Source organism: Hyperolius riggenbachi, chromosome 10 (assembly GCF_040937935.1).
Source record: "Hyperolius riggenbachi isolate aHypRig1 chromosome 10, aHypRig1.pri, whole genome shotgun sequence".
In the NCBI taxonomy this organism is placed as follows: Eukaryota; Metazoa; Chordata; class Amphibia; order Anura; family Hyperoliidae; genus Hyperolius; species Hyperolius riggenbachi.
In genome coordinates this window covers 267,692,219-267,718,706 of record NC_090655.1, presented here as the reverse complement: position 1 = coordinate 267,718,706, position 26,488 = coordinate 267,692,219, and the positions used below count along the sequence as shown (strand labels likewise).

Below are 26,488 nucleotides of genomic sequence, written 5' to 3'. Positions count from 1 at the left end.
TGGTGGGTGTGGCCTGGTGCTGGTAGTAGAGGAGGGGGTGGTAGGTGTGGCCTGATACTAGTAGTAGAGGAGGAGGTGGTGGGTGTAGCTTGGTGCTGGTAGAAGAGGAGGAGGTGGTGAGTGTGGCGTGCTGCTGGAAGAGCTAGTAGTAGAGGAGGTAATGGGTGTGGCCTGGTGTTGGTAGTACAGGAGGTGGTGGGTGTGGCCTGGCGCTGGTAGTAAAGGAGGTGGTGGGTGGGCTTGTGCTGGTAGAGCTAGTAGTAGTGGAGGAGGTGGTGGGTGTGGCCTGGTGCTGGTAAAGCTGGTATTAGAGGAGGAGGTGTGTGGCCTGGTGCTGGTAGTAGAGGAGGGGCGGTTGTGGCCTGGTGCTGGTAGTAAAGGAGAAGGTGGTGGGTGTGGTCTGGTGCTGGTAGAGTTGGTAGTAGAGTAGGAGGTGGTGGCTGTGGCCTGGTGCTGGTAGTAGAGCTGCAGGGGCCCCAACCGTCCCGTTTTCGCCGGGACGGTCACGGGTTGGGGGAGGGGTCCCGCTGTCCCGGGATACCCCCCCCCCCCTTGTGTCCCGGCAGGCAGCGGAGGGAAAAAAGGATCGCTGCGCCAGCCGAGGCTTCTGTGTGCGGGATGCGGGTCTGGGATAAGCTTCTCCCTCCCTCCCTTCGAATGTGCCCCCCAGTGTCCCCCTGTATACAGAGATAACAGCGCAGAGGAGCGGGCAGTCTTACCATCTTCCTCGCGTACCGGGCATCTCCATCTCTTGCTTCCATCTACTTCCTGTGACGTCACAGGAAGCAGGAAGCGGAGAAGACAAGAGATGCCCAATACGCAAGGAAGAACTAGGGGTGTGTCAGGGGGTGTGGTTGGGGGTGTGTCAGGGGTGTGGCTTAAGTGTCCCGCTTTCTCATTTCAAAAAGTTGGGAGGTATGGAGCTGGTAGTAGCTGAGGGGTTGGTGGTTGTGATCTGGTGCTGGTAGAGCTGGTAGTAGAGGAGGAGTTTGTGGGTGTAGCCTGGTGCTGGTAAAGCTGGTAGTAGAGGAGGTGGTGATGGGTGTGGCCTGCTGCTAGTAGAACTGGAAGTAGAGGAGGTGGTGGGTGTGGCCTGGTGCTGGTAGAGCTGGTATTAGAGGAGGAGGTGTGTGGCCTGGTGCTGGTAGTAGAGGAGGGGGCGGTTGTGGCCTGGTGCTGGTAGAGGTGGTAGTACAGGAGGTGGTGGGTGTGGCCTGTGCTGGTAGTAAAGGAGAAGGTGGTGGTTGTGATCTGGTGCTGGTAGAGCTGGTAGTAGAGGAGGAGGTGGTGGGTGTGGCCTGGTGCTGGTAGCAGAGGAGGGGTTGGTGATTGTGGTTTGGTGCTGGTAGTAGAGGAGTTTGCGGGTGTGGCCTGGTGCTGGTAAAGCTGGTAGTAGAGGAGGAGGTGATGGGTGTGGCCTGCTGCTAGTAGAGCTGGAAGTAGAGGAGGGGTTGGTGGGTTTGAAGTGGTGCTGATAGAGCTGGTAGTAAAGGAGGAGATGGTGGGTGTGGCCTGGTGCTGGTAATAGAGGAGGTGATGGGTGTGGCCTGGTGCTGGTAGCAGAGGAGGGGTTGGTGGGTGTGGTTTAGTGCTGGTAGAGCTGGTAGTAAAGGAGGAGTTTGTGGGTGTGGCCTGGTGCTGGCAAAGCTGGTAGTAGAGGAAGGGTTGGTGGGTGTGACGTGGTGTTGATAGAGCTGGTAGTAGAAGAGGAGGTAGTGGGTGTGGCCTGGTGCTGCTAGCGATGGTAGCACAGTTGGTGTTGGGTGTGGCCTGGTGCTGGTAGAGCTGGTAGTAGAGGAGAATGTGATGGGTGTGGCCTGTTGCTGGTGGAGCTGGTAGTAGAGGATGGAGTGGTTGTGCTCTGGTGCTGGTAGTAGAGAAGGAGGTGGTGGGTGTGGCCTGGTGCTGGTAGAGCTGGTAGTAAAGGAGGAGATGGTGGGTGTGGCCTGGCCTGGTGCTGATAGAGCTAGTAGTAGAGGAGAAGATGGTGGGTGCGGCCTTGTGCTGGTCGGTGGAGGTGGTGGTGTGGCCTGGTGCTGGTAGAGCTGGTAGTAGAGCAGGAGGTAATGGGTGTGACCTGGTGCTGGTAAAGTGGTAGTAGAGGAGGAGGTGGTGGGAGTGGCCTGGTGCTGGTTAAGATAGTAGTAGTGGTGGGTGTGGCATGGTGCTGGTACTAGAAAAGGAGGTGGCAGATTTGGCCTAGTGCTGGTAGAGCTGGAATCAGAAGAGGAGGAGGTTGGTGTGGCCTGGTGCTGGTAGTAGAGGTGGAGGAGGTTGGTGTGGCCTGGTGCTGGTAGAGATGGTAGAAGAGGAGGAGGTGGTGGGTGTGGCCTGGTGCTGGTAGAGCTGGTAGTAGAGGAGGGGGTGGTAGGTGTGGCCTGATACTAGTAGTAGAGGAGGATGTGGTGGGTGTGGCTTGGTGCTGGTAGAAGAGGAGGAGGTGGTGGGTGTGCTGCTGGAAGAGCTAGTAGTAGAGGAGTTAATGGGTGTGGCCTGGTGTTGGTAGTACAGGAGGTGGTGGGTGTGGCCTGGTGCTGGTAGTAAAGGGGAAGGTGGTGGGTGTGGCCTTGTGCTGGTAGTAGAGGAGGAGGTGGTGGGTGTGGGCTTGTGCTGGTAGAGCTAGTAGTAGTAGAGGAGGAGGTGTGTGGCCTGGTGCTGGTAGTAGAGGAGGGGGCAGCTGTGGCCTCGTGCTGGTAGTAAAGGAGAAGGTGGTGGGTGTGGTCTGGTGCTGGTAGAGTTGGTAGTAGAGTAGGAGGTGGTGGCTGTGGCCTGGTGCTGGTAGTAGAGCTGGTAGTAGCTGAGGGGTTGGTGGTTGTGATCTGGTGCTGGTAGAGCTGGTAGTAGAGGAGGAGTTTGTGGGTGTGGCCTGGTGCTGGTAGTAGAGGAGGAGGTGGTGGGTGTGGCCTTGTGCTGGTAAAGCTGGTAGTAGAGGAGGAGGTGGTAGGTGTGGCCTGGTGCTGGTAGAGCTGGTATTAGAGGAGGAGGTGTGTGGCCTGGTGCTGGTAGTAGAGGAGGGGGCGGTTGTGGCCTGGTGCTGGTAGAGCTGGTAGTACAGGAGGTGGTGGGTGTGGCCTGTGCTGGTAGTAAAGGAGAAGGTGGTTGTTGTGATCTGGTGCTAGTAGAGCTGGTAGTAGAGGAGGAGGTGGTGGGTGTGGTCTGGTGCTGGTAGCAGAGGAGGGGTTGGTGATTGTGGTTTGGTGCTGGTAGTAGAGGAGTTTGTGGGTGTGGCCTGGTGCTGGTAAAGCTGGTAGTAGAGGAGGAGGTGATGGGTGTGGCCTGCTGCTAGTACAGCTGGAAGTAGAGGAGGGGTTGGTGGGTTTGAAGTGGTGCTGATAGAGCTGGTAGTAGAGGAGGTGATGGGTGTGGCCTGGTGCTGGTAGCAGAGGAGGGGTTGGTGGGTGTAGTTTGGTGCTGGTAGAGCTGGTAGTAAAGGAGGAGTTTGTGGGTGTGGCCTGGTGCTGGCAAAGCTGGTAGTAGAGGAGGGGTTGGTGGGTGTGATGTGGTGTTGATAGAGCTGGTAGTAGAGGAGGTAGTGGGTGTGGCCTGGTGCTGCAAGCGATGGTAGCACAGTTGGTGTTGGGTGTGGCCTGGTGCTGGTAGAGCTGGTAGTAGAGGAGAATGTGATGGGTGTGGCTTGTTGCTGGTGGAGCTGGTAGTAGAGGATGGAGTGGTTGTGCTCTGGTGCTGGTAGAGCTGGTAGTAGAGAAGGAGGTGGTGGGTGTGGCCTGGTGCTGGAAGAGTTGGTAGTAAAGGAGGAGATGGTGGGTGTGGCCTGGCCTGGTGCTGATAGAGCTAGTAGTAGAGGAGAAGATGGTGGGTGCGGCCTTGTGCTGGTAGGTGGAGGTGTGGCCTGGTGTTGGTAGAGCTGGTAGTAGAGCAGGAGGTAATGGGTGTGGCCTGGTGCTGGTAAAGTGGTAGTAGAGGAGGAGGTGGTGGGAGTGGCCTGGTGCTGGTTAAGATAGTAGTAGTGGTGGGTGTGGCATGGTGCTGGTACTAGAAAAGGAGGTGGCAGATTTGGCCTAGTGCTGGTAGAGCTGGAATCAGAGGAGGAGGAGGTTGGTGTGGCCTGGTGCTGGTAGAGCTGGTAGTAGAGGAGGAAGTAATCGGTTTGGCCTGGTAGTGGTGGTAGAGGAGGAGGTGGTGGGTGTGGCCTGGTGCTGGTAGAGCTGGTAGTAGAGGAGGAGGTGGTGGGTGTGGCCTGGTGCTGGTAGTAGAGGAGGAGGTGGTGGGTGTGGCCTGGAGCTGGTAGTAGAGGAGAATGTGATGGGTGTGGCCTGTTGCTGGTAGAGCTGGTAGTAGAGGACGGGGTGGTTGTGCTCTGGTGCTGGTAGTAGAGAAGGAAGTGATGGGTGTGGCCTGGTGCTGGTAGAGCTGGTAGTAGAGGAGGGGGTGGTGGGTGTGGCCTGGTGCTGGTAGAGCTGGTAGTAGAGGAGGGGGTGGTGGGTGTGGCCTGGTGCTGGTAGAGCTGGTAGTAGAGAAGGGGGTGGTGGGTGTGGCCTGGTGCTGGTAGTAGAGGAGGAGAAGGTGGGTGAGGCCTGGTGCTGGTAGCAGAGGAGGGGTTGGTGGGTGTAGTTTGGTGCTGGTAGAGCTGGTAGTAGAGGAGGAGGTGGTGGCTGTGGCCTAGTGCTGGTAGAGCTAGTAGTAGAGGAGGAGGTGGTGGGTGTGGCCTGGTGCTGGTAGTAGAGGAGGAGGAGGTGGGTGAGGCCTGGTGCTGGTAGCAGAGGAGGGGTTGGTGAGTGTAGTTTGGTGCTGATAGAGCTGGTAGTAGAGGAGGAGGTGGTGGCTGTGGCCTAGTGCTGGTAGAGCTGGTAGTACAGGAGGTGTTGGGTGTGGCCTGGTGCTAGTAGAGCTGGTGGTAGAGGAGGAGGTGGTTGGTGTGGCCTGGTGCTGGTAGAGCTGGTAGTAGAGGAGGAGGTGGTGGGTGTGGCCTGGTGCTGGTAGAGCCCGTAGTAGAGGAGGAGGTGGTGGGTGTGGCCTGGTGCTGGTAGAGCTGGTGGTGGGTGTGGCCTGGTGCTGGTAGCAGAGGAGGGGTTAGCGGGTGTGGTTTGGTGCTGGTAGACCTGGTAGTAGAGGAGGAGGTGGTGGCTGTGGCCTAGTGCTGGTAGAGCTGGTAGTACAGGAGGTGTTGGGTGTGGCTTGGTGCTAGTAGAGCTGGGTTTGGTAGGTGTGATCTGGTGCTGATAGAGCTGGTAGTAGAGAAGGAGGTGGTGGGTGTGGCTTGGTGCTGGTAGCAGAGGAGGGGTTGGTGGGTGTGGTTTGGTGCTGGTAGAGCTGGTAGTAGAGGAGGAGGTGGTGGCTGCGGCCTAGTGCTGGTAGAGCTGGTAGTACAGGAGGTGTTGGGTGTGGCCTGGTGCTAGTAGAGCTGGGTTTGGTAGGTGTGATCTGGTGCTGATAGAGCTGGTAGTAGAGAAGGAGGTGGTGGGTGTGGCTTGGTGCTGGTAGCAGAGGAGGGGTTGGTGGGTGTGGTTTGGTGCTGGTAGACCTGGTAGTAGAGGAGGAGGTGGTGGCTGTGGCCTAGTGCTGGTAGAGCTGGTAGTACAGGAGGTGTTGGGTGTGGCTTGGTGCTAGTAGAGCTGGGTTTGGTAGGTGTGATCTGGTGCTGATAGAGCTGGTAGTAGAGAAGGAGGTGGTGGGTGTGGCTTGGTGCTGGTAGCAGAGGAGGGGTTGGTGGGTGTGGTTTGGTGCTGGTAGAGCTGGTAGTAGAGGAGGAGGAGGTGGTGGCTGCGGCCTAGTGCTGGTAGAGCTGGTAGTACAGGAGGTGTTGGGTGTGGCCTGGTGCTAGTAGAGCTGAGTTTGGTAGGTGTGATCTGGTGCTGATAGAGCTGGTAGTAGAGAAGGAGGTGGTGGGTGTGGCTTGGTGCTGGTAGCAGAGGAGGGGTTGGTGGGTGTGGTTTGGTGCTGGTAGAGCTGGTAGTAGAGGAGGAGGTGGTGGCTGCGGCCTAGTGCTGGTAGAGCTGGTAGTACAGGAGGTGTTGGGTGTGGCCTGGTGCTAGTAGAGCTGGGTTTGGTAGGTGTGATCTGGTGCTGATAGAGCTGGTAGTAGAGAAGGAGGTGGTGGGTGTGGCTTGGTGCTGGTAGCAGAGGAGGGGTTGGTGGGTGTGGTTTGGTGCTGGTAGAGCTGGTAGTAGAGGAGGAGGTGGTGGCTGTGGCCTAGTGCTGGTAGAGCTGGTAGTACAGGAGGTGTTGGGTGTGGCCTGGTGCTAGTAGAGCTGGGTTTGTTAGGTGTGATCTGGTGCTGATAGAGCTGGTAGCAGAGAACACTAGCGTTGTGACGGGGGTGCGGGGGGTGCGACCCGCACCAGGTGGGGTGACCCCAGCCGCCCTAGAGGGGGTGTGCTGGCCCGTGCCCCGGTTCTCTTTGTGGGGTGCCCGGGACTTGAACTTTGGGGCGCCCATGCTCAGTGCCCCGAACAAACATGGCCGCCGAGTGCTCTACACGCCAGTCGCCAGCTTCTGGGTGGCACTCGCTGCATGTTATAATGAAAGTGCAGGCTGAGCTGTCAGCTGTCAGCTCAGCAACACCGCCCCCTGCCCAATCACGAGCGCCTGGAACTGGCGTGTAATTGTATTGAAAAGGCAGGGGGCTGGAGTGAGCTTGAGTAGCTCCGCCCCCTGCAAACGTGGATGTGGAAGCCGTTCACCCGCCCACCATCCGCAGCATGGCTCCCTGCATCCAGGAAAGGAGCGAGCCACACTGAAGTGAGTGATGTGTGAGTGATGTGTGTCAGTGGTCGGTCTGTGTGTGTTTGTATGTGCATGCGAGTGATATTTCTGCAGCATGGCTCCCTGCATCCAGGAAAGGAGCGAGCCACACTGAAGTGTGTGTGTGTGATGTAACCTATACTGGGGGCACCTACCTAATCTAACCTATACTGGGGGGCAGTTACCTATCTAACCTATCCTGGGGGGCAGCTACCTATCTAACCTATACTGGGGGGCAGCTACCTATCTAACCTATACTGGGGGGCAGCTACCTAATCTAACCTATACTGGGGGGCAACTACCTATCTAACCTATACTGGGGGGCAGTTACCTATCTAACCTATACTGGGGGGCAGCTACCTATCTAACCTATACTGGGGGCACCTACCTAATCTAACCTATACTGGGGGGCAACTACCTATCTAACCTATACTGGGGGCACCTACCTATCTAACCTATACTGGGGGGCAGTTACCTATCTAACCTATCCTGGGGGGCAGCTACCTATGTAATCTATACTGGGGCACCTACCTATCTAACCTGTATTGGGGGCATCTACCTAGCTAGCCTATACTGGTGGCAACTACCTAACTAACATGTGTGTGTGTGTGTGTGATGTCGGTGGTGTGTGTGTGATGTCGGTGGTCTGTCTGTCTGTGTGATGTAACCTATACTGGGGGGCAGCTACCTATCTAACCTATACTGGGGGGCACCTAGCTAATCTAACCTATACTGGGGGGCACCTACCTAATCTAACCTATACTGGGAGGCACCTACCTAATTTAACCTATACTGGGGGACACCTAGCTAATCTAACCTATACTGGGGGGCACCTAGCTAATCTAACCTATACAGGGGGGCAGTTACCTATCTAACCTATACTGGGGGGCAGCTACCTATCTAACCTATACTGGGGGGCTGCTACCTAATCTAACCTATACTGGGAGCACCTACCTAATCTAACCTATACTGGGGGCACCTAGCTAATCTAACCTATACTGGGGGGCACCTAGCTAATCTGACCTATACAGGGGGGCAGTTACCTATCTAACCTATACTGGGGGGCAGCTACCTATCTAACCTATACTGGGGGGCTGCTACCTAATCTAACCTATACTTGGGGGCAGCTACCTATCTAACCTATACTGGGGAGCAGCTACCTATCTAACCTATACTGGGGGAACCTACCTATGTAACCTATACTGGTGGCAGCCACCTATGTAATCTATTCTGGGGCACCTACCTATCTAACCTGTATTGGGGCCATCTACATAGCTAGCCTATACTGGTGGAAACTACCTAACTAACCTATACTACTGGGGGCACCTACCTATCTAACCTATGCTGGGGGCAACTATTCTGGCTACCTATATTAGCCCACTGCCTTACTGTTACAGTTACATTACAGTTACCCCCACCCTTGTGATGTCATGTCCACATCCATTTTTTTGCCGCTGCACGCTTCGCTTTTTTTGTGGGGGGGGGGGGGGCGGTGTCGTTAAACTATCTGCACCGGGTATCAAACACCCTAGCTACGCCACTGGTAGAGGAGGTGGTGGGTGTGGCTTGGTGCTGGTAGAAGAGGAGGCAGTGGTGGGTGTGGCGTGCTGCTGGTAGTACAGGAGGTGGTGGGTGTGGCCTTGCGATGGTAGTAAAGGAAGTGGTGGGTGTGGCCTTGTGCTGGCAGTAAAGGAGGAGGTGGTGGGTGTGGCCTGGTGCTGGTAGAGCTGGTATTAGAGGAGGTGTGTGGCCTGGTGCTGGTAGTAGAGGAGGGGGTGGTTGTGGCCTGGTGCTGGTAGAGCTGGTAGTACAGGAGGTGGTGGGTGTGGCCTGTGCTGGTAGTAAAGAAGAACTGACAGCACTACATGCTGTCAGCTGACACTCCTATTGGTTGTTCTGGGTTGGGCCGGTCCTGGGCGGGGATTGCAGGATATAAACCCCTGGCTCACTTTCACTCACTGCCCGTGATAGCAATCAGTACACTGGTGCTGGGCATTCTGACACTTTGATTAATTTGCATGTTTATTGGTCTAGTTGCTCTGATATACATGCAGTGTTTGCAATATCTATCTATCCTTTAGACAAGCCTTTCCAATGCACCAGATACTGTACTGAGTTCTGTACAATGCGTGAGTCTAAAATTTTCTCTACTTCGTACTCAGGTTGGTTATCTACCATCACAGGAGGAGTAGGACCCACATGAACTGCAGGCTTAAGCAGGGACACGTGAAAAGATCTTACGCCCCGCATGCTGGCCGGAAGATCTATGGCATAAGTGACGTTGTTGATTTTCTTAGTCACAGAAAACGGACCTACAAACCTGGGGCCCAGTTTGGCTGATGGCTGCTTCAGGGTCAAGTGACGTGTGGACACCCAGACTAAGTCCCCTGGCTGAAACTTCCACTCCAAGGAACGTTTCTTGTCAGCTTGACCTTTTTGACTTTGAAACGCCTTCTCCAAATTATTCTTAACAATTCCCCAATTGTCCCTAAGTGACCTCTGCCAGATCTCCAATGCAGGAAACGGAGTGGAGGCCACTGGTAAAGGAGGCAACCTTCCTGTCACTACCTGAAACGGAGAGAATCCCGAGGAGGAACTTTTCAAGTTATTGTGCGCAAATTCTGCGAATGGTAAAAACTTGACCCAATCGTTCTGCGCCTCAGCAACATAGCACCTTAAAAACTGTTCCAATGACTGATTGACCCTCTCCGTTTGACCATTGGTCTGTGGGTGGTAGCCCGACAAAAACGACAGCTCCATGCCCATTTGATGACAAAATGCCCTCCAAAACCCAGACACAAATTGGACTCCCCGATCTGACACGATGTTTTCCGGAATGCCATGCAACCGGAAAATGTGGATGATGAACAAATCGGCCAGTTCCTGAGCCGAGGGGAGTCCTTTTAGGGGCACAAAATGGGCCATTTTGCTAAAGCGGTCGACCACCACCCATATGACCGACATGCCTTCCAACTTGGGAAGTTCCCCCACAAAATCCATGGACAGGTGGGTCCACGGTTCACTCGGGGTGGGCAAAGGCTGTAACCTTCCCACAGGTGCCAGCCGGGAGGGCTTACTTTTAGCACATACCGCACATTCCTTGACATACTCCCTACAGTCTGATGCCAAGGAAGGCCACCAAGCACACCTGGCAACCAGATCCTGTGTTCTGGAAACTCCAGGGTGACCAGCATTCTTATGGGCGTGGAACATCTGCAGGATCTGCAGACGGAATGGCAGCGGAATAAACAGAACCCCCTCAGGTTTTCCCTCAGGAACATCCTGCTGAAAGGGACTTAAGACCTCTGTCCAATCCTCCCAGGTTTCTGTTGCTGCCAACACTAACCTCTGCGGGACGATGGACTCAGGAGCAGGGGCTTGTGCTGTCTCCGGCTCAAAACATCTGGACAGGGCGTCCGCCGTAATGTTTTTGCTACCAGGAGTGTACGTGATTATAAACCTGAACCTCGTAAAGAATAAGGACCATCGAGCCTGACGGGGGCTTAGTCTCTTAGCCCCCTCGATGTATTCCAATTTTTTGTGATCAGTGTAAACCGTAATGGTATGTTCTGCTCCTTCCAACCAATGACGCCATTCTTCAAAGGCCAATTTGATGGCCAGGAGCTCTCTGTTGCCTATGTCGTAGTTTCTCTCTGCCGGAGAGAACCTACGAGAAAAATAGGCACATGGGTGCAATCTGCCCTGTAACCCTGAACGTTGAGACAACACAGCCCCTACCCCAACCTCTGAGGCGTCAACCTCTACAATAAAGGGGTAAGACGTATCCACGTGTCTCAAAATGGGTGCTGAACAAAACAACTTTTTCAGATTGGAGGTGATAGGTATCTGCTCCCTTTTTTGTAGACTGGTAAGGGGTGCAATGATTTTAGAGTACCCCTTTATGAACCTTCTATAGTAATTCGCAAAACCCAAAAATCTCTGGAGGGCTTTCAGCCCCACTGGCTGCGGCCACTCCAGGACAGCCGTGACTTTAGCAGGATCCATTGACAGACCTGAGGTGGAAATCACATACCCCAAAAACGTGACGGATGTCACCTCAAAAATACACTTCTCCAACTTGGCATAAAGCATATTCTGTCTCAGTTTGTTCAGCACAAATTTAACATGGATCCTGTGTTCAGAGAGGTTGTTAGAGTAGATTAGTATATCATCGAGGTATACCAGAACAAATCTCCCCAACACCTCTCTGAATACCTCATTGATAAATTCTTGGAAGACGGCCGGCACATTACACAACCCGAAGGGCATCACTAAGTACTCGTAATGCCCGTCGGGTGTGTTAAAGGCCATCTTCCACTCATCGCCCTTTCTAATGCGGACCAGGTTGTATGCACCCCTCAGATCCAACTTCGAGAAGATCTTAGCGCTTGTGACCTGCGTGAATAAATCGTCTATCAAGGGTAACGGATAGCGATTCTTCACAGTGATTTTGTTCAGACCACGGTAATCGATGCAAGGTCGAAGACCTCCGTCTTTTTTCTTAACAAAAAAGAAACCGGTCCCCGCAGGCGACCGAGAAGGGCGAATGAACCCCTTGGCTAAATTGTCACGGATGTACTCCTGCATAGCCACTTTTTCTGGACCAGACAAATTGTATAGATGACCTCTAGGGGGCATACAACCAGAACGGAGATCAATGGGGCAATCGAAAGGGCGATGAGGAGGTAACTTATCAGCAGCCTTGGGACAAAATACATCAGCATATTCAGAGTATTGCTCGGGAGCTCCTGCCACATGAATCTTGGTCTGACCCAATGTCACTTTCCCTAAACATTGCCGAGAACAGAAATCTGACCAACTAGTTAATTGCCCCGCAGCCCAATCGATCTGTGGTGAGTGGAGATGTAACCAGGGCATGCCTAAGACAATTGTGGAGGTGGCCATGTGCAACACAAAAAACCTCAGTCTTTCTCCATGCAGTAACCCAATAGTGACCTCCACCTCTGGTGTCTGAGACAGAGGACGATCCCTTTGCAGCGGGGAGTCGTCCACTGCCGTAACCTGGATAGGTGGTTTTACTGGTGTAAGTGGAATACCCAATCTCTCTGCAAACTCGTGATTCATGAAGTTAGCCGCTGAGCCTGAATCAACAAAGGCCTCAGTGGTTTCAGATTGGTCCCCCCATGTAATCGTACAGGGAAGAAGCAACCGATTCTCTTTTAGGGGTATGAGTTGAGCGCCTAGGGTGTTACCCCTTACAACTCCTAGGCGGTAGCGTTTCCCGGCTTATTAGAACAGTTTTGTACTCTATGCCCTCCCTCCGCACAGTACAGACACAGTTTCTCAGTCATTCTCCGTCTTCGCTCCACCTGGGTCAGTCTTGACCGACCAATCTGCATTGGCTCAGGTGGAGGCAAGACCGGAGAGGATGAGACTGGAGGCGAGGGAGACACTGGAGGTGCAGCGGGAGGTGCGGTGTAAGATGTTACCCTGACACGATGGCTGCCCCTGGTCTGTCTCTGATAACGCAACCTGCGATCGATGCGAATGGCCGATGAAATGGCCTCATCGATTGTTCTGGGCTCGGGCTGACTCAGCATCAGATCGGAGACCTCATCAGATAGGCCTGACAGAAAGCAATCCAACAGGGCATAAGTGTCCCACCTAGCTGTAACTGACCACCTTCTAAATTCAGCCGCATAATCTTCGACCGGACCTTTGCCCTGACGCAAAAGCTTGAGCTTCCGCTTAGAAGTCGAGGCAAGGTCTGGGTCGTCGTAAATTACTGCCATGGCTTTAAAGAATTCCTCCACAGAGGTAAAGGCTAAGTCACCGGCAGGCAAATTGTACGCCCAAGTCTGGGAGTCACCAGATAGCAAGGTTTTAATAAATATGACCCGTTGGGTCTCAGTCCCCGAGGATCGGGGTCTCAACTTGAAATATGATAACACTCTACTCTTAAAATTCCGGATGTCAGACTTGTGGCAGGAAAATTTTTCAGGTACGGGCATACGTATGTCATCACTAGGAGGGGATCGCACCTCATCAACTAACGTCTGAAGGGTTCGCACAGAGCCTGATAGGGCATCAATTAATGCTTTGTGCTGGCCCAGTGCTTGATGGATGTTATCCACCGAAGTGGCAAGCACACCCAGAGGGTCAGCGCGTGCGTCCATCTGTCTTTTTTGGTCTGGCGTTCTGTAACGATCGGTGTAACACAGAGAGGATCTGATTACCGGTGATCTGCAGTATCACTGGGAATACAGATATATACCCGATTATTGATGATCTGCAGTATCACCGATAATCAGATATACAAGCTAACCTCTGGACACCTGAGTAGAGTAGGCGTGTTTGGTGCAACAGTGATACTAGAGGACTAAGCCTCAGTACAGTTATGAGTACTGCACTACTTCCTTCCGTGGACCAGAACTCTCCCGGGAGGAGGAGTCAGGCTGAAAGTAGGAAGGACAATCCGAGAGTGACACTCAGAAGGAAGTGTTACTACCAGAACTGGGAACCGCCTCTAACAATAAGGTCGGTTCTCGAGGTCGGACAATCCAGGTCGTACACACACGGACAGACAAGGTACAGATTCAGAAGGCAGAGGCGGAGTCTAAAGTACAGGCAGAGTTCGGCAACAGGGTATCAGATATATCGAGGTACAAAATCAGGAGGCAGATGCAGAGTCTAAAGGCGAGCCGGGGTTCGGCAACAGAGTATCAGAAATATCGAGGTACAGGATCAGAGTTCACAAGAATAGTCAGGCAAGGCAGAAAGTCATAACAGATAATCACAATCAAACTAGTACTTTAAGCTATCAACAGAATCTAGCTAAGTGTAGGATTACAGCTCCAGCTGGTCCCGGCACACTTTCGGATCTGACTCAGGTCTGCGTGCTACCACGTAGTGATCGCAACGCCAGACAACCAGCAACTGAACAGCCAGACAACCAGCAACCCAGACAACCAGCAACTGAACAGCCAGACAACCAGCAACCCAGACAACCAGCAACCAGAACACTCTTCAGGCCCCTCCCTAAGTGCTGGACCAATGAGAGGTGTTGAAAATGTCAGCTGACCAGCCTGGTCAGCTGACTCACTTCTGGCTGTCATATAAGCTCTGACTCTGCGCGCGCGTCACTCTGAATCTTGGTGGACTATCAGTTCCAGCCACACCAGTACTGTAGTGCAATGTGCCCGCTGGGTTGTGCGCGGGGTTGGTCGCACCGCCCTCAGTACCGGCGGCGGCCTCCCCGCGCTGGGTCAGTGTGTCTGTGGCAGATCCATGCGCGCTAACCGCCGCATCCAACGCGGCGGTTTTTCCGCGTTCCGCCACGCCATGCGCGGAAAGAGCCGCCTCCCGCTGACTTCTAGCGGCGGCTCTTCCGTGTTTCTTTACAGCAGCCATCTGATCTCACGTGTATGACCCTAGCTTACGTTTTTGACTACGAGTTATCTGAGCCTCAGTATATACGTCTCATACCTAGCATAATAATATATTTAAAAAATACAGGTATACATTAAATCATCGGTAGGAGGTAGAGCCGCTGCAACCACCACTGCAAATCAAGCTGACAGCCAGGGATCCAAAACATCTCAAAGCCAGATTTCCAAAAAGGATGTCCCGCTACACCAGTTGGCAGGGTAAAAAACTCCAAGTCTTTATTTAGAACATCAATTAACTCACAGGAAACAGCTCACGTGTCAGAGCTCTGCTTAGCTCCTTAACCACTTGCCGACCGCGCACTCATAATGCGCATCGGCAAAGTGGCAGCTGCAGGACCAGGGACGCACATCTGCGTCGCCGGCTGCAGGCTAATTAATCAGGAAACAGCCGCTCGCGCGAGCGGCTGCATCCTGTCAATTCACGGCGGAGGGCTCTGTGACTAGCCTGCGGGCCGCCGATCGCGGCTCGCAGGCTAAATGTAAACACAAGCGGAAATAATCCGCTTTGTTTACATTTGTACAACGCTGCTAACAGTAGCAGCGTTGTACCAGATCAGCGATCCCCGGCCAATCAGCGGCCGGGGATCGCTGTCACATGACAGGCAGGAGCCTGTTAGAAGGCTGCACAGGACAGATCCGTTCCTGTGCAGCCTCCGATCTCCAGGGAAGGGAGGGAGGAGAGGGGGAATCCTGCGGCGGAGGGGGCTTTGAGGTCCCCCCCGCCAGCCACACGCAGGCAGGAGCGATCAGACCCCCCCAGCACATCATCCCCCTAGTGGGGAAAAAAGGAGGGCGATCTGGTCGCTCTGCCTGGTGTTTGATCTGTGCTGGGGGCTGTAGAGCCCACCCAGCACAGATCAGCGAAATCAGCGCTGGTCCTTAAGGGGGGGTAAAGGCTGGGTCATCAAGTGGTTAATAATACATAGCTTTATTAATCATAGCTAAGGTTAAGGAGCCAAGCAGAGCTCCGATACATGTGAGCTTTTTCCTGTGTGCCAATTGATGTTCTAAATGAAGACTTGGAGTTTTGTACCTGCCAACTGGTGTAGCGGGACATCCTTTTTGGAAATCATACATTAAATCATACTGATCTGAGGGCAAATAAATGACATGAATACCATCAAGATGAATGTATTTACACCACAATTATAGCAATAGCTGGAAGGGAGAACATTTCAATACCTGTAACAATGTTAGGAATTCCAATTAGTGATGTGCATTGTTATTATTTCAGCTAATATTTATAATAATTTTACTATGGATGAAAAAGTAATGACATTGAAAGGTCAGATTTATCATCACGTTTACATTTTCAGCCCAAGGTTATTGGTTTGCTTATTTAAGAAGAGACTGTCAGTTTTGTCGTCATATTTAAAGGTTTGTTTATTGTAAGAAATGAAAGAGTTAACTTACACAGTGATATAATTACACATAAGGAACAAAGAAGGTTTGCTGTTACAGCGGACCTGAACTCAGAACTTCATCTCTGCGCTAAAATACATGCAACAGCATAATAACCTTGAAAGGAAAACATTTCTTTGTTACAGCGGTTACAAATCCGAACATAAATCTGCGCTGTTTCTCCTTCCTGCTTTCATGGAAGCAGACATATTACCATCCTGTGCTTTCAAATGAGCTTATCTGCCTTACCTAAAAATGGCAGTCAGGTGACATGGGGAGAGATCAAATTACAACTTGTGATTAGACACAAATAAGGGGGCATTAGACAGGCTAAACTCTCTAAATACATACAGGGCGCATTTTTCTATGTTTTCCTTAAGTCTTGTGCAAGAGTTCAGGTCCACCTTAAGTAAGGTCCAGTTAGGAAGTGATTCAAAGTTTTTTTTTTTCCTTGAGTTCATTCATAAAGGTTGTATGGAGGAGTTACAGTATATTGAAGAGACAAATACATAAATGCAATAAGTTCAAACAAAAGTTAACAGTTTCTCTTTACAATATGTATTATACAAATTAATACATTTTCATAAAATGGGTAAAAAAACGGAAATATTTAGCAGCTAAGGTCTATTGTTAAGTCTATCTTAAAGAGAATCCGAGGTGGGTTTCAGACAACGAAATCTGCATACAGAGGCTGGGTCTGCCTATAGAGCCCAGCCTCTGTTGTTATCCAGATCCCCCCTAAGCCCCCCCTGTGCTCTGCGAGAGCCCATAAATCACAGCTGCGCTGTGCGGGCTGTGTTTACCTAGTACTGTCAGTGTCGGCGCTCCCCCCCGCCTCCTGCATAGCTCCGGTCCTCGCCCGTGTCCCTTCCCTCCAAACAGTGGGGAGGGAAGGGACATGGGCGGGGACCGGAGCTATGCAGGAGGCGGGGGAGCGGCAAGACTGGCATTACAGAAGAAAACACAGCCCGATGTGACACGCTGCATGTCGGCAGCGCGGCTGTGATTTATGGGGTCTCGCAGAGCGCAGGGGGGGCTTAGGGGGCATCTGGATAGCAACAGAGGCTGGGATGTATAGGCAGACCCAGCCTCTCTATGGGGATTTCGTTGTCAGAACCCCACCTCGGGATCTCTTTAATAGTTGAATTACAGGCAGAAGAGATTACATGTCATTATCAGAAAGAAGGTAGAATATGATTGTTAATATTTTAAGTTACATTTTTGAAATAATTCAAGAAAACCAATGAAGAGAATAGGGGAAAAACACTTGTTACTACAGCAGCAGGAAACATACTATTGCATCCTGTAAGGGAGGGGGAGAGAACAGGGGAAACACACTTGTTACTACAGCAGCAGGAAACATACTCTTGCATCCTGTAAGGGAGGGGGAGAGAACAGGGGAAACTCACTTGTTACTACAGCAGCAGGAAACATACTCTTGCATCCTGTAAGGGAGGGGGAGAGAACAGGGGAAACACACTTGTTACTACAGCAGCAGGAAACATACTCTTGCATCCTGTAAGGGAGGGGGAGAGAACAGGGGAAACACACTTGTTACTACAGCAGCAGGAAACATACTCTTGCATCCTGTAAGGGAGAGGGAGAGAACAGGGGAAACACACTTGTTACTACAGCAGCAGGAAACATACTCTTGCATCCTGTAAGGGAGGGGGAGAGAACAGGGGAAACACACTTGTTACTACAGCAGCAGGAAACATACTCTTGCATCCTGTAAGGGAGGGGGAGAGAACAGGGGAAACCACTTGTTACTACAGCAGCAGGAAACATACTCTTGCATCCTGTAAGGGAGGGGGAGAGAACAGGGGAAACACACTTGTTACTACAGCAGCAGGAAACATACTCTTGCATCCTGTAAGGGAGGGGGAGAGAACAGGGGAAACACACTTGTTACTACAGCAGCAGGAAACATACTCTTGCATCCTGTAAGGGAGGGGGAGAGAACAGGGGAAACCACTTGTTACTACAGCAGCAGGAAACATACTCTTGCATCCTGTAAGGGAGGGGGAGAGAACAGGGAAAACCACTTGTTACTACAGCAGCAGGAAACATACTCTTGCATCCTGTAAGGGAGGGGGAGAGAACAGGGGAAACACACTCTTGCATCCTGTAAGGGAGGGGGAGAGAACAGGGGAAACCACTTGTTACTACAGCAGCAGGAAACATACTCTGGCATCCTGTAAGGGAGGGGGAGAGAACAGGGGAAAACCACTTGTTACTACAGCAGCAGGAAACATACTCTTGCATCCTGTAAGGGAGGGGGAGAGAACAGGGGAAACACACTTGTTACTACAGCAGCAGGAAACATACTCTTGCATCCTGTAAGGGAGGGGGAGAGAACAGGGGAAACACACTTGTTACTACAGCAGCAGGAAACATACTCTTGCATCCTGTAAGGGAGGGGGAGAGAACAGGGGAAACCACTTGTTACTACAGCAGCAGGATACATACTCTTGCATCCTGTAAGGGAGGGGGAGAGAATGGGGGAAACCACTTGTTACTACAGCAGCAGGAAACATGCTCTTGCATCCTGTAAGGGAGGGGAAGAGAACAGGGGAAACACACTTGTTACTACAGCAGCAGGAAACATACTCTTGCATCCTGTAAGGGAGGGGGAGAGAACAGGGGAAACCACTTGTTACTACAGCAGCAGGATACATACTCTTGCATCCTGTAAGGGAGGGGGAGAGAACAGGGGAAACACACTTGTTACTACAGCAGCAGGAAACATACTCTTGCATCCTGTAAGGCTCTGTTCACATCCAAAATCAAAATCACTGACTCCTGAGATTTTCGATTTTTTGCACATTTCCCCCTCCCGGCACTCCACTGCGCGCTACGATTTTGTACAAAGCGCTTTTGTAGAGCAATTCCGTTTTTTCACCTCCTGACGTCAGTCAGGAAGTGAACTCTTTCACCCGGAAGTACAATGTATTTATTCATAAAAGCGCGACCGCAATCGCCGGATAAAGCAATTTGTGAGCATTTTGTGCTTTTCCTAAACCTTCCATTGTAGCAAAATTGCCTTGAAAATGGTACATGCAGCGCTTTGCTGAGCGGAAAGCGGCGAAACACACCAATATGAACTGTCCCATAAGGAATCGGTGCACTAGCGATTTCAGGGCATTTTTAAAAATCGACAGAGCTAAAAAAACAAACAAAAGCAAAATGCCCTCGGTGTACACAAGCCCTTATTATTTGGTATACAAAAACAGTACTTGCATCACATACCAAATTGTTAGAACATTTAAAATTAAGAAATTCTCAGCAAGGTCGAGTAAAGGGAGAAAGTGAATATCCTAAGCCTTGGAAATATGCGAGTGATTGGCAATGTGAGTGCTATATAAACATTGGTTTATAGAAGTGAGAATGATTATAATAAATTATAATGACTTCTATAGCAGGGGATGTAATATGTGTTGAGACGTTTGAAGTAAACAAACATTTGACAGATGTGACAGTTGGCAAGGGCCCCGCCAGTTGTAGAATTACATTTGTCAATCTATTTGGTGTCAGTATCAAATCAATAACCAAACTACTGAGCAATCATATATAGTATTACATATATAATGTTGAAAATATAATCAGAAATAAATATACAAAGTACTAGGTGGTATTGGGCTATACGCTTCTGTTGAGAATCAGAGGCATTGGAGTTTGCCCATCACCCCTATACTTCAAAAGTTCCACATTTTGAGGGTAAGGAGGAGACTCCCAAGCTGCTGCTATATCAAATTACAGACCCTTAGATTGGTATATATGTGATATCTGGGAACAAGCGGTGCTGGAGGTCTGCATTGCTACACAGAAGTGGTACGAGGGTCCCCTCCCTACCCTACACATAGGGGGATTGTAGGAGGCCTGGCTGGGGGGATATTCAGCATGAAATGTAATGACTGAGGGGTGCATCTCTCTGCACATGCCCAGATCTCCGGTGACAAGCAGCGATTCTCTCTCCTCCACTGCTAATTCTCCCCATACTTTCCCTCTAGGCTGACAGAATAATACAAATACCCACAATGCCTCTGGCTGAGCTAGCTTCCTGCTACACGGCAACAGCACCCATAAGAGCTGGGGTACAAACGCCATCTATAGGGCCACAAGTAGGGATCTATTTATTTAGAAAAGAGGGTTATATTTCTTATTTGGACTTTATTTTCATTGCGTTTATTCAGTTTCAACCCTCTGTAGAAGTTCAGCCAATGATACACACAAAACAAAAGGTTCACATATTTGTTATGACTGAAAAAAATTACAGAGAGGGAAATCTCCTTTCCTCAGTTCATTCTGGATAAATGGGATCTTCTAATATTCCCACATCTGCTGCTCACATTAGGTACATAACAATTGTATACAGAGCTTTCTTGGAGTCTCGCCTTCTTGTTTTTAATTTAACCACTTCAGCCTTCAGTCGTTTTCACTTTATGCATCCGAGCAATGTTCACCTCCCATTGATTAGCCTATAACTTTATCACTACTTATCAGAATGAACTGATCTATATATTGTTTTTTCCGCCACCAATTAGGCTTTCTTTGGGTGGTACATTTTGCTAAGAGCCACTTTACTGTAAATGCATTTTAACAGGAAGAATAAGAGAAAAACGGAAAAAATTCATTATTTCTCAGTTTTCAGCCATTATAGTTTTAAAATAATACATGCCTCCATAATTAAAACTCACGTATTGTATTTGCCCATATATCCCGGTTATTACACCGTTAAAATGATGTCCCTATCACAATGTATGGCGACAATATTTTATTTGGAAATAAAGGTGCATTTTTTCCATTTTGCATCGATCACTATTTACAAGTTTAAAATAAAAAAAGTGTAGAAATATTTCATCTTTACATTGATATTTAAAAAGTTTAGACCCTTAGGTAAATATTTACATGTTTTTTTTTTTATTATTGTAATGTTTTTTTTTTTTATATTAAACATTTTATTTGGGTATTTTTTGGGAGGGTGGGATGTAAACAGAACTTTTATAATGTAAATGTGTGTTAAGGTTTTTTTTTCACTTTTAGTTGTAGTTTTACTTTTTTGCCACAAGATGGCAGCCATGAGTTTGTTTACATGACGTCACTCTAAGCGTAACACACGCTTAGAGGGACGTACGGGGGACGCAACAGCCAGAAAAAGTGGAGCTTCTGAGAGAAGCTGTCGCTTTTTCTGCGGGGGAGAGGAATCAGTGATCGGGCACCATAGCCCGATTCACTGATTCGTGGGCTAACGATCCGCGGCCAGGAGCGCGCGGACGCGCACATGGCCTCCTGGGCGTAGCTAGTACGTCCAGGAGGCCAAAGTAGTTAAGGGAGTTAATTTCTGACTCTGAATTGCACAAAGCAGCCATATCAGTGTGACATAAAATCTGGCTCAGTCAGCTCCCAACAAAAACAAATCATTCACTTTTCAGCACTCTTGTTATCAGGAGTGTTTGATAAGCCATATAAAAAGTGTTTTGGCTTCTATTTACTCTTCAGGAGAGCCATGGCTGCATGCAACTGCAGAACCTGCCTCATTTGCATCGATATTAACCCTGGTTTATTAACCCTTCCAATGAGAAATATAAAAAGTGATCACAGGCAAGTTCTAACTAGGCTTTGCACTATATGTGCCCATATTTATCTCACTATATCACCTCACTTCAGGGACTTTAAAGCTTTACAAACCAATACACTAGTATCATGTAAGAAGCCTCTGGGTATACTGTGCAATTATGCTTCTTTGTGCAAATAGACAAAGTGTATCAGAACACTTTTAGCCAAGACATTTCCCACACTCAGCATCTGAAAATAGGGATTTCGTAGTCTGAGATTTCTTATGTGTGACAAGGTGTGATTTATGCCTAAAACATTCCCCACACTCAGCACATGTATAGGGTTTTTTACCAGTGTGAGATCTCTCATGTGTGACAAGATGTGATTTACGCCCAAAACATTTCCCACACTCAGCACATGTATAAGGTTTTTCACCAGTGTGAGATCTCTCATGTGAGATAAGGCTTGATTTCTGTGCAAAATATTTCCCACACTCAGCACATGTATACATTTTTTCACCAGTGTGAGATCGCTTGTGTTTTACAAGGACTGATTTACTCCCAAAACATTTCCCACACTCAGCACAAGAATAGGGCTTCACACCTGTGTGAGATCTCTCATGTCTGACAAGGTTTCTTTTTAGACCAAAACATTTCCCGCACTCAGTACATGAATAGGGCTTCTCACCAGTGTGAGATCTCTCATGTTGGACAAGATTTGTTTTACACCCAAAACATTTCCCACATTCAGCACATATATAGGGCTCTTCGCCAGTATGGGATCTTTTATGCGTAAGAAGATGTGATTTCTGTGCAAAACATTTCCCACACTCAGCACATGTGTAAGGCTTTTCCCCAGTGTGGGATCTTTCATGTGAGATAAGGCTTGATTTCTGTGCAAAACATTTCCCACACTCAGCACATGTATAAGGCTTTTCACCAGTGTGGGATCGCTCATGTTTTAAGAGGATTGATTTATGCCCAAAACATTTCCCACATGCAGCACATGAATAGGGCTTCACACCAGTGTGAGATCTCTCATGTATGACAAGGTTTGAGTTACTCCCAAAACATTTCCCACACTCAGCACATGTATAGGGCTTTTCACCAGTGTGGGATAATTTATGAGTGAGAAGATAAGATTTCTGTGCAAAACATTTTCCACATGCAACACATGAAAAGGGCTTTTCGCCAGTGTGGGATCTTTCATGTGAGATAAGGCTTGATTTCTGTGCAAAACAATTCCCACACTCAGCACATGTATAGGGTTTTTCACCAGTGTGAGATCTCTCATGTATGACAAGCTGTGATTTCTTTATAAAACATTTCCCACACTCAGAACAAGAATAGGGCTTCTCACCAGTGTGAGATTTCTCATGTATCACAAGGGTTGATTTATACCCAAAACATTTCCCACACTCAGCACATGTATAAGGCTTTTCACCAGTGTGAGATCTTTCATGTGTGATAAGATGTGATTTCTGTGCAAAACATTTCCCACACTCAGCACAAGAATAGAGCTTCTCACCCGTGTGAGATCTCTCATGTCTTACAAGCTCTGATTTCCATACAAAACATTTCCCACACATGGAACAGGAATGAGACCCTCCAGCAGGGGGAGAGCTGTGCTGGGTATGAGGCCCCTCAGGGTTAGACAGGTTAGGGGAGTCTGCGGGGATATCTGGCGTAACCAGGATATCTTGTGGAGACTCTTGTCCAGTGACATCATCATCCGTTGTGCAGTCTGTGGATACAGAGAGACGGGTCTCTGAGAGGTTCCTGATGCCGGGACTCCGCCCTGCAAATAGAGAAACATCATCACTTCCTGTTAGAGAATTCTGAGGGGAGGAGCAATTATCATCAGGGAGGGTCAGTGAGCTGCTGAGAATTCCAAGTTGAGGCAGTTTTTGCAGTTTGGAAATTGACCAAATGCAGCAGCTGCAAATTTTGGATATTTTTTTTTTAACAGGTACGTTTTAATTGTATTTTTGTTTTTTGCATACAAAATACAACATAACAAAACATTTGAACATACCATAACAAGAACATAATGGTAAGTCAATACATTCTTAGAAAAAACAAAAGAGGAGAAAGAAAGATAGTAGCTCCCTGATGTGAAGAGACACATGAAGGGGCGAAGAAAAAGAAGAGAAGAAAGTATCATTATCACTGTTACATGTTATATAAGCAAACTTTTGTTTTTCTTAACATCTTAGTAAGGGGGCTTTTAGGACCATTGTAGTCCCTTACACACTCCAATGAGTTCTGGGTCACCATGAGCTTGCTGGCTAGTCTGTACCTCTCGGTGTTACAAGCCCTACTGCATAGAGCCAAATTAATCCATGCCATGCACTGATGAGGATCAAACAATCCGAAACAGTCTGTAAGCATCTTGGATTATTATGGCTCTGTACATATTAACAAGCTGACACATCATTGCATTCCAGCGGTTCTGGAGGTGTGTTTAGCTTCTAAGGGTAGAATGGTTAATTTGCATATATTCAGCAGTGATGCCTCGTAAGACATCTCAAGCTCACTCCAACCTGAATTATCGCAAATTCTTTCTGTTTTAAGAAAGCAAACTTTTGTTTTTCTTAACATGTTATACACGTCAGAATATATCCATCTTACACACAGTCTCAGCATGTATGTATCATATTTCATGGATTATTGTCGGATATCGAATAAAGAATCTTCATTCATCCATTGAACCGGAGTCACTGGTTATATAACTGAAATTATCAACTTGTGCAATATCAAGAGTCTCTGTGAATATTGATTATTCTAGATACCTTCCGATAGATCCCATCCCCCCACTGGAGCTTATCGAGCATATATCTCTTTTCATTGAAGAGTAAATCATTCTGTCAGAGCTTATAATCACTCATTGAGCAGGCATGCGTGCTGTAAGTGTAGTAGTACACGGCAATCTGAGATTATGTATAGTTTTTTGTAAAAGTTTTCCTCAGACAACATGTAACAAAGTACCTCACCTGGTATATATATGTAAATGTCTGTCAATACATTCCTACAGTACTTATCGCACCATCCAGACCAAATATAGTCACATTTATTGGGACAGTTCCGACTTTTATATGTCATTTTACATAGTGGGGGGGCTCCCGCCACCTGCCGTTAGCCCCCGATCAGTGAATGGGAATATAGTTCCCATTCACCGATCTAAGTCCCCCGCAGACTCTTTTATCGGAGACCGCGGTCTTTCCGCAAAAAACAAGCTTCCCGTCCTCATTCTACTTCCTGGAAGCGTGATCATTCGCTTCCAGGACTTTTTGACTGTGGCCATCTTGTGGCCAAATAGTAAACTACACCCACATACATTTTTTTATTAAATAATTACATTATATTACATTCAAAATTAGCTGTTTACCTCCCACACCAAAAATTACCCAAATACATTTTTTATAAAAAAAAAAATTACAATTAAAAAAACAAAAAAAAAAACAAATAGTTACCTAGGGGCTGAACTTTTTAAATATGCATGTCAAGAGAGTATATTATTAGTATATTATTATATTTTTTTTTAAATTATAAGCTTGTAAATAGTGGTGGACGCAAATTGAAAAAATGCACCTTTATTTCTAAATAAAATACCAGCACCATAAATTGTGATAGGGAGATCATTTAAATGGTGTAATAACCGGGACAAATGGCCAAACAAAACACATGAGTTTTAATTACGGTAGCATGTATTCATTTCAAACTATAATGGCCAAAAACTGAGGCCATTTCTTTCTCAATCTTACTGTTAAAACGGATTTAGAAAAAAAATAATTCTTAGCAAAGTGTACCACCCAAAGAAAGCCTAATTAGTGGCGGAAAAAAACAAGATATAGATCAATTCATTGTGATAAGTAGTTATAAAGTTATTGGGGAGTGAATGGAAGGCCAGAGTTGCTCGGATACATAAGGTGAACAACACTGTAGGCTGAAGTGGTTAAAAGAGCTTCATACGAGCCCATAATGGCTGCTTCAACCACCACAGCTGGGTTGTTTTCATCACGAGAAAACCGCCATCTGATGGTAACTAGTATTGACGCCAGAAAATGATAGAAGAAATTAGGTGTAGATAAGCCCTCCTCTGCTACCGGTAATTCCAAGCTTTTTAGCGATAAGCGTGTGAGTTTATTGGACCAGATAAAGGGGAATCAGGATTTTATTTATTTCTGTAAAGTATTTTTTAGGTATCCAGACTGGTGAATTACGGAAAACATACGTAAATTTAGGTAGTAACATCATTTTTATCGCATTAACTCTCCCTACCAAGGTTAGGGGAATTTCCTGCCGGGCGCTACATTTATCTTTTACTTTTTATGATGGGAATAAAGTTATTGGCTAGAAACATTTGAAGGTCCTTCTGTATCACCAGGCCGAAATATGTGAATTTGTTTGAGCATTGTAACATTAGGCCAGGGTTATCATTGGATGGGAAGTTATCATCCAGTGGGAGGAGAATAGATTTTGTTTTATTTTCAATCCTGACCATCGGCCACAATAGTCTACAGTTTCCAGAGCTGCAGTAAGAGAGGGACCCGAATCTGCTAGATATAGGAGGACGTCATCTGCATAGAGTGAGATCCCACAATGCTATTAGAGTGTCTAATCATGATTGCTAGCGGTTCGATGGCCAAGGCAAATAGACTCGGTGAAAGGGGACACCCCTGTCTAGTACCTCTAGTCAGTTGGAAGACTTGTGTGGTCTTGTTAGTGACAGCAGCATCTTCCAATGGCTCCGAGATCCAGAATCTGGATAACCGCCATGACCTAGCCCCGAGGACACCTTCCAAGTTTAATGTGAGAAGTACAGGAGCGTGATCTGATATAGCACTAGGGAATATGTCCACCTTTTGAATCATTGGCAATACATCATCTGTTGTATAAATGAGATCTATTTGTGATAAAGTTTTATGTGCAGTAGAAGAGCAGGTGTATCTAGTTTCACTCAGATGTTTCCATCTCCACATATCTATTAACCTCCTTAGCGGTAACCCTGTGCTGGACACGGGGTAAGCCGCCGGAGGGTGCCGCTCAGGCCCTGCTGGGCCGATTTACATAATTTTTTTTTGCTACACAAAGCTAGCACTTTGCTATCTGCATGTGCATAACGATCGCCGCCGATACCCGCCGATTCGTCGCTATCCGCGCCGCCCCCAGACTCCTTTCGCTGCCTGGCCAATCAGTGCCAGGCAGCGCTGAGGGGTGGATCGGAATACCCACTGACGTCACGACGTCGGTGACGTCATCGCAATCGTCGCCAAGGCGACGGGAAAGCCCATACAGGGAATCCCATTCAGAACGAGAATCCCTGCAGGGTAAAAGCGCCGGCGGTGATCGGAGGGTTGGGAGGGATAGCGAAGGTAGGGGGGAAGCATGTAGCTAGCGCTAGGCTAGCTACATGCTTTA

The 26,488-nt window shown here is 48.7% G+C and overlaps 1 pseudogene; it reads right to left on the bottom strand.

Moving 5' to 3' along the window:
• Window positions 1–26,488, bottom strand: part of LOC137535433 (zinc finger protein 850-like) — a 54,859-nt pseudogene that overhangs the window by 20,676 nt on the left and 7,695 nt on the right.